Genomic DNA, 7,264 nt, shown 5'->3' with positions numbered 1-7,264 from the left:
TCTCGCCAGCTCTTCTCTCTGCTCAGCGTCTCGTCCTTCAGCCCTCTGGACCTGCATAAACTCACCCTGCTGGTTTACAACAGTAAATATGATCCATCAACAGGTTTATTACAGCCTGCAGGTCTCGCTGCTCATGTGTAAATATCGCCACCTGGTGGTGAGAGTGTGCTATAGCTGCAGTCAAATCTCTGGACCAGTTCATCTTGGTGATAAAACAAATATTTAACAAATCATTTCTCTTTGTTTTGTTGTGTTTTAGTTTCCAGTGTAAAGAGTTTAGACAGCGGTTTGTTCAGGAGGCGGTTCTGCTACTGCGTCACCAACGACACAAACAACCTGAGCGGTGAGGATCCGTCAACCCCCCCGACCCAAACCTGCAGCTCTTCTTCTCATCAGAACCTTTTCATCCTAAGATTTCACCGCCATCCTTTTGGACGTGATGGGAAACTCAACCAGTTACCTCCAGGAGCTGTTTAGGTCTTCCTCCATCCTGTCAGGTGTGACTCCAACCCAGACGCTGCCGACCGCTTCCGTTTGAGCTCAGATTAAATCCAGATTCAGAGACTCAGATTAAAACCAGCAGCTCAGATTAAAACCAGCAGCCCAGATTAAAACCAGCAGCCCAGATTAAAACCTGACTGAGGTGTGAAACGGGTTTACCTTCCTCCAGATTTACTTTTTTAGCTTCAAAACATGAAATGAATGTAAATATTAAACATGAAACCAAATGCAGATTTTAAATGAAGTTGTTTAATAATCCAGACCTCAGCAGAGCAGGCTGGGAACTAGTTACATTTAGTTACAATTAGTTACATTTAGTTACAATTAGTTACATTTAGTTACAATGAGTTATATTTAATTACATTTAATTACATTTAGTTACATTTAGTTACAATTAGTTACATTTAGTTACAATTAGTTACAATTAGTTACATTTAGTTGCATTTAATTACATTTAATTACATTTAGTTACATTTAGTTACAATTAGTTACATTTAGTTACAATTAGTTACATTTAGTTACAATTAGTTACATTTAGTTACATTTAGTTACAATTAGTTACATTTAGTTACATTTAATTACAATTAGTTACATTTAGTTACAATTAGTTACATTTAGTTACATTTAGTTACAATTAGTTACATTTAGTTACAATGAGTTACATTTAGTTACAATGAGTTACATTTAGTTATATTTAATTACATTTAATTACATTTAGTTACATTTAGTTACAATTAGTTACATTTAGTTACAATTAGTTACAATTAGTTACATTTAGTTGCATTTAATTACATTTAATTACATTTAGTTACATTTAGTTACAATTAGTTACATTTAGTTACAATTAGTTACATTTAGTTACAATTAGTTACATTTAGTTACATTTAGTTACAATTAGTTACATTTAGTTACATTTAATTACAATTAGTTACATTTAGTTACAATTAGTTACATTTAGTTACATTTAGTTACAATTAGTTACATTTAGTTACATTTAGTTACATTTAATTACAATTAGTTACATTTAGTTACATTTACTCGATTACTGACCTTTCATGTACTTTTAGAAGTATTTTCATTACACTGTACTTTCTGCCTCGCTGCCTCTTAGCAGAAACAACTGCAGTGAAGCTTTACTGTAACTTGCAGTGAGTTTTTCTAGCTGTGTGAGAATTTTGGCCCATATTTTTCAGAATGGTTCTGGTTCTGGTTCTGCCTCGTTGGAGGGTTTTGAGCGGGGTCGAGCGAACTGGGTCCCCCTGCAGGCCCAGTGAGGACGTCACAGTTTAGTCCAAGAAAAACGTGCAGGACAAATTCAAGTTCTGCAGAAAAACGGATCAAATATATTTAATTTAATCAGTTCTGGAACCAATGAGCGACAAAATGTTTCCTTCCTCCAATGATCCAGGAATCATTTCTGATCTGAGAACGATCAGCTCCAAACTCTGAGAAGAATGAGAACAACATTCAGGAGGATGAAAATGCAGAATATTAATCTGGAAGGATTAAAGTTCAACATTCAGCTCTGAGTGGAACCGTGAACATGTTTAATGTCTGATGTGCTTCCTGTTTCCTCAGTCAGCCAGAGGAACAACTCCGACTGCATCTACATCTGTGTGATGGCTGGGAAGACGGGTAGGTAAAGATCTGCTGCAGCGACTTTCTCTCAGAAATAATCTGTCCTGTTTTTAAGGTTGATGGAAGAAACATTTGTAATTTTCTCAGTGAATAATCCTGGAGCTTTTTGTCTGATTGAAGTGCGTTTTGTCCAGGCAGAGAGGTGAGCGGGTTCTGGGCCGACGGCTCCGTCACGCCGATCTTCAACCAGACCATCGTTGAAGGACCGAACAGAGGTTCGTTTAATCCGCTGGAAGATTTAATCCAGGAACTGGATTGGGAATAAACTGAAGAGAAAAGCAGATGCACTAATTCTAAACTAAATAATCCTGCCGTTTGTTAGCAGAGATTATTCTTACAAGACCAGAAATGATAATTAAATAACTTCCCAAACAAACATAAGAATTAAGGAGGAAAACATGAATTAGTAATAATTGGGTAATGGATTAAAATCAGTGACGGTTTAAAATGAAACATTTTCAGATGAACTGTTTTAGTTTGGTTTTCATATTCCTGAAAGTTTGAACAAAATAAAAAAAACAAATATGGAAAAATATATTATGTTGATCTTTAAATCTGTTTCTGTTTGGAAAAACTGTGTGACTGAAACTTTTTATTTGTTAATGTAACTACGTTAGCCATATTGGCTAACGTAGCATCATGCTAGCTTCTGACGCTAACAGATTTAGCTAACGCTAACAGACATACAGAAACTAAAACATTTGTTTTCTCAGATTTATATCTACAGTTGTATTTCCATAAACTTTAAACGTCTTTATCTCTGCTTGATATGAAATTCTGTGTATTTTATATCAAACAGGAACATTAAAATCTGACCCTTGACCTTTCTGTCTTTTTTTAAAGTGGTTAACATCTCCTCCATTCGACTTCCTGTTGGTGAGCGGACTGCGTCTTTACAGGATTAAATCAGATTATTCAGCTCTGATCCAGATGTTAATCTAAACCTCAGATTATGTTGCTCAGGATCAGGTTTGGTCATTTCACTTTTCAACAAGTCAAAATCTGTTCAAATCTGTTTCTCGATAAATGTTCGTTATTTGGTTTAAGCTCAGTTTCATCTGCATATTTCACAAGTTTGATTCCTTCATTGCTGTAAAGGACGGGGGATAAAACGCAGGACACCAGAGATTAAAACCAGATTATCAGATTTAAAACATTTAAAACATCCTGGGAAAATAAGAATATGAATCCATAAAATCAGATGTAAAGTCCATCAATTGTACGGAAACTTGTTACCTTTACAAAAACTAGTTCATATTTTTCAGAGCACAAAGTTCAAAATCACAAGATTAAACTAATTTACATGTAACTTTTCAGCAGGAAATATCAACTTGTTTTAAGTCACTAGTTACTGAATATTGATGAAAAGTTCTGGCTTGTTGCTCTGTCAGATTGGTTCATTTATAAAATTGGAAAATATTTTGTTCTAAGTGAAACAATCTGCCACGTTGGTTTTGTCTTGTTTCACGTTTACCTCAATATTTACACAAGAAGCTACACAGAAATCGTGACGGTTCCTTTATTTGCTCATGATTTCTTCAGCTTCGCCTCATCTGAGCAGAACATCGTCAACAACATTAAAGGTCACGACCTCCGTGGCGGTCACACCGACGCCCTCCAGGCCTCCGGGCTTCACTACAGGACGTCCATCAACTGAGATGCCAAACATCCAGACGAGCCAAAGCCTTTCAACTCCACGGATCAGGACATCAGCTGGAACCGTGAGACGACCTACCAGCACCGCTGCTTCAGCTCCGCCAGTAGTCACAGCCCGACCTCCTGCAGACACAGGCGCAGACGCAGCCACAGACGCAGACGCTGGATCAGCCCGACCGCATGCAGTCACAGCCCGAACACCTGCAGACGCAGCCACAGACGCAGGCGCAGACGCTGCTTCAGCGCCGCCTGCAGTCACAGCCCGACCTCCTGCAGACGCAGCCACAGACGCAGGCGCAGACGCTGGATCAGCTCCGCATGCAGTCACAGCCCGACCTCCTGCAGACGCAGGCGCAGACGCTGGATCAGCTCCGCATGCAGTTACAACCCGACCTCCTGCAGTCACAGCCCGACCTCCTGCAGACGCAGCCACAGACGCAGGCGCAGACGCTGGATCAGCTCCGCCTGCAGTCACAGCCCGACCTCCTGCAGACGCAGGCGCAGACGCTGGATCAGCTCCGCATGCAGTCACAGCCCGACCTCCTGCAGACGCAGCCCGACCTCCTGCAGACGCAGCCACAGACGCAGGCGCAGACGCTGGATCAGCTCCGCATGCAGTTACAACCCGACCTCCTGCAGTCACAGCCCGACCTCCTGCAGACGCAGCCACAGACGCAGGCGCTGGATCAGCTCCGCCTGCAGTCACAGCCCGACCTCCTGCAGACGCAGGCGCAGACAGTGCTTCAGCGCCGCCTGCAGTCACAGCCCGACCTCCTGCAGTCACAGCCCGACCTACTGCAGTCACAGCCCGACCTCCTGCAGACGCTGGATCAGCTCCGCATGCAGTCACAGCCCGACCTCCTGCAGACGCAGGCGCAGACGGTGCTTCAGCGCCGCCTGCAGTCACAGCCCGACCGCCTGCAGACGCAGCCACAGGCGCAGCCGCAGACGCTGGATCAGCTCCGCCTGCAGTCACAGCCCGACCTCCTGCAGTCACAGCCCGACCTCCTGCAGACGCAGGCGCAGACGGTGCTTCAGCGTCGCCTGCAGTCACAGCCCGACCTCCTGCAGACGCAGGAGCAGACGGTGCTTCAGCGCCGCCTGCAGTCACAGCCCGACCTCCTGCAGACGCAGGAGCAGACGGTGCTTCAGCTCCGCATGCAGTCACAGCCCGACCTCCTGCAGACGCAAACGCAGGCGCAGACGGTGCTTCAGCGCCGCCTGCAGTCACAGCCCGACTGCCTGCAGACGCAGCCACAGGCGCAGCCGCAGACGCTGGATCAGCTCCGCCTGCAGTCACAGCCCGACCTCCTGCAGTCACAGCCCGACCTCCTGCAGACGCAGACGCAGGCGCAGACGGTGCTTCAGCGCCGCCTGCAGTCACAGCCCGACCTCCTGCAGACGCAGGCGCAGACGGTGCTTCAGCGCCGCCTGCAGTCACAGCCCGACTGCCTGCAGACGCAGCCACAGGCGCAGCCGCAGACGCTGGATCAGCTCCGCCTGCAGTCACAGCCCGACCTCCTGCAGTCACAGCCCGACCTCCTGCAGACGCAGACGCAGGCGCAGACGGTGCTTCAGCGCCGCCTGCAGTCACAGCCCGACCTCCTGCAGACGCAGGAGCAGACGGTGCTTCAGCGCCGCCTGCAGTCACAGCCCGACCGCCTGCAGTCACAGCCCGACCTCCTGCAGTCACAGCCCGACCTCCTGCAGTCACAGCCCGACCTCCTGCAGACGCAGCCACAGACGCAGGCGCAGACGCTGGATCAGCGCCGCCTGCAGTCACAGCCCGACCGCCTGCAGTCACAGCCCGACCTCCTGCAGTCACAGCCCGACCTCCTGCAGCTACAACCTCCCTGAAATCATCTGACAGTCTGGTGGAAACAAACATTTCTCCAACATCTCTACAAACGACCTTCATTAGACCTTCAACCCTCCGACCGACAGGACGACCTGCAGACACGACGGCGAGCAGCAGAGATACAACACCTGACCGGCCCAGAGAAACGGAGAGACCAGGTAACCAGTGACCAGGTGGAGGCTGTTAGCCGCTGATGACCACCTGCAGTCCAGGTGTTCTATGATGGGAGGAAGTTCTTAAAATCAAACATTTCAAAGGTCAAAATTCACTGAGGTGGGAACTAAATGCTAAATATTTATTTTCCAAACTAAACATGTAGGACCAATCTAGATATTTATCTAATATAAAAATGATTTTCACAAAAATAATTTATGAATGGATGAACAGGAAGTCTTAAACTAGCTAAATATTTAGTTTGGACTTGAATATTTAGTTTCTAACTCAGGCTGTAGCTTCCAACTGGAACAGTTAGCTTGGTTGCTAAATATTTGTTTGAAAAATAAATATTTAGTTTTAAATTAAACATTTACCTGATTCCGACATTTAGTTAAGAACTAAATGTCTCCTTTTCAAACTAAATATTGAGCTTTCTTTTAAATATTTAATTATTGAATTAAATATTTAGTTTGACATTCTGACATGATGAAAATGTGACTTTGGAAAATGAAACACATATTTTTATTATAACAGACAAAATAAATCCAAATATTGCTTTTTGTTTTGACAGTCACAACCTGTTGGGTTTCCAGGCAGCTGAAAATGTTTCCTGATTTATTTCTAAATCCTGTTTTTCTCCAAATCAGAGCAACAACTAACGTTTTATCTGTTTTCTGCTGGAATAATGAGGAACTTATTCTGCAGTGATTTCCTGCAGCGCAGCGTCTCCTCTGACATTAAAACACATTAAATACATTTTTATTTGTTTTGTCGCATTGAGAGAAAACAGACACACGACTCTGATCTGGAGGCTTCGTCTTCCTGCTGAGTGTCGGTGACAGCATCAGAACCGTCCGCCGTCATTTCTGGGCTCATCGACGGCGTCTGATTTAATTTGAGGCTGACGGGGGGAGCGGGGGAGGGCAGGTGTGTGTGCTGCAGATGGAGGCAGAGCCGGAGACGGTCACCATGGCAACTGGAGGAGCAGCCCTTCTTTATGAAGGAGACTTAATACAGAACAGCATCAACTCTTAAAGAGGAATTATTAATAAATATCTGCATTTTTTATTAGTTTTACATTAATACCAGTTGTTTCTTTATTTTAATCTTAAGGATTTTAGTTTTTTTATCCCAATTTTTCTTTGAAATCTTTTTCTTGTTTTATGTATCAAGGTAATTTATTTTAAAAATTCACTCTAAAATTATCTTTGTTCTTTTTAATGTGTTTAAAAGACAAAAGACTTTAAAATGTTGGTCTAAATCTGGAGTTTCAGGGGGAATATTCGCTTTGTCCGCATTTCTCATCAGAACCACTAGATGGCGGTAACATCACACTGCAAAAGAAGAAGAAAAACCGTCCAGCCTCCTCGCGCACTTTGACTTTTGCCTGGCAACGGCGGAGCTGCAGCGGCCTGCGCAGTTTGTCTTTAGTTTGCAGTAAAATGAGATTTTAGC

The sequence above is a fragment of the Gambusia affinis genome, linkage group LG12 (assembly GCF_019740435.1).
Source record: "Gambusia affinis linkage group LG12, SWU_Gaff_1.0, whole genome shotgun sequence".
Taxonomy (NCBI): domain Eukaryota; kingdom Metazoa; phylum Chordata; class Actinopteri; order Cyprinodontiformes; family Poeciliidae; genus Gambusia; species Gambusia affinis.
Note: the sequence above shows the minus strand (reverse complement) of the source record.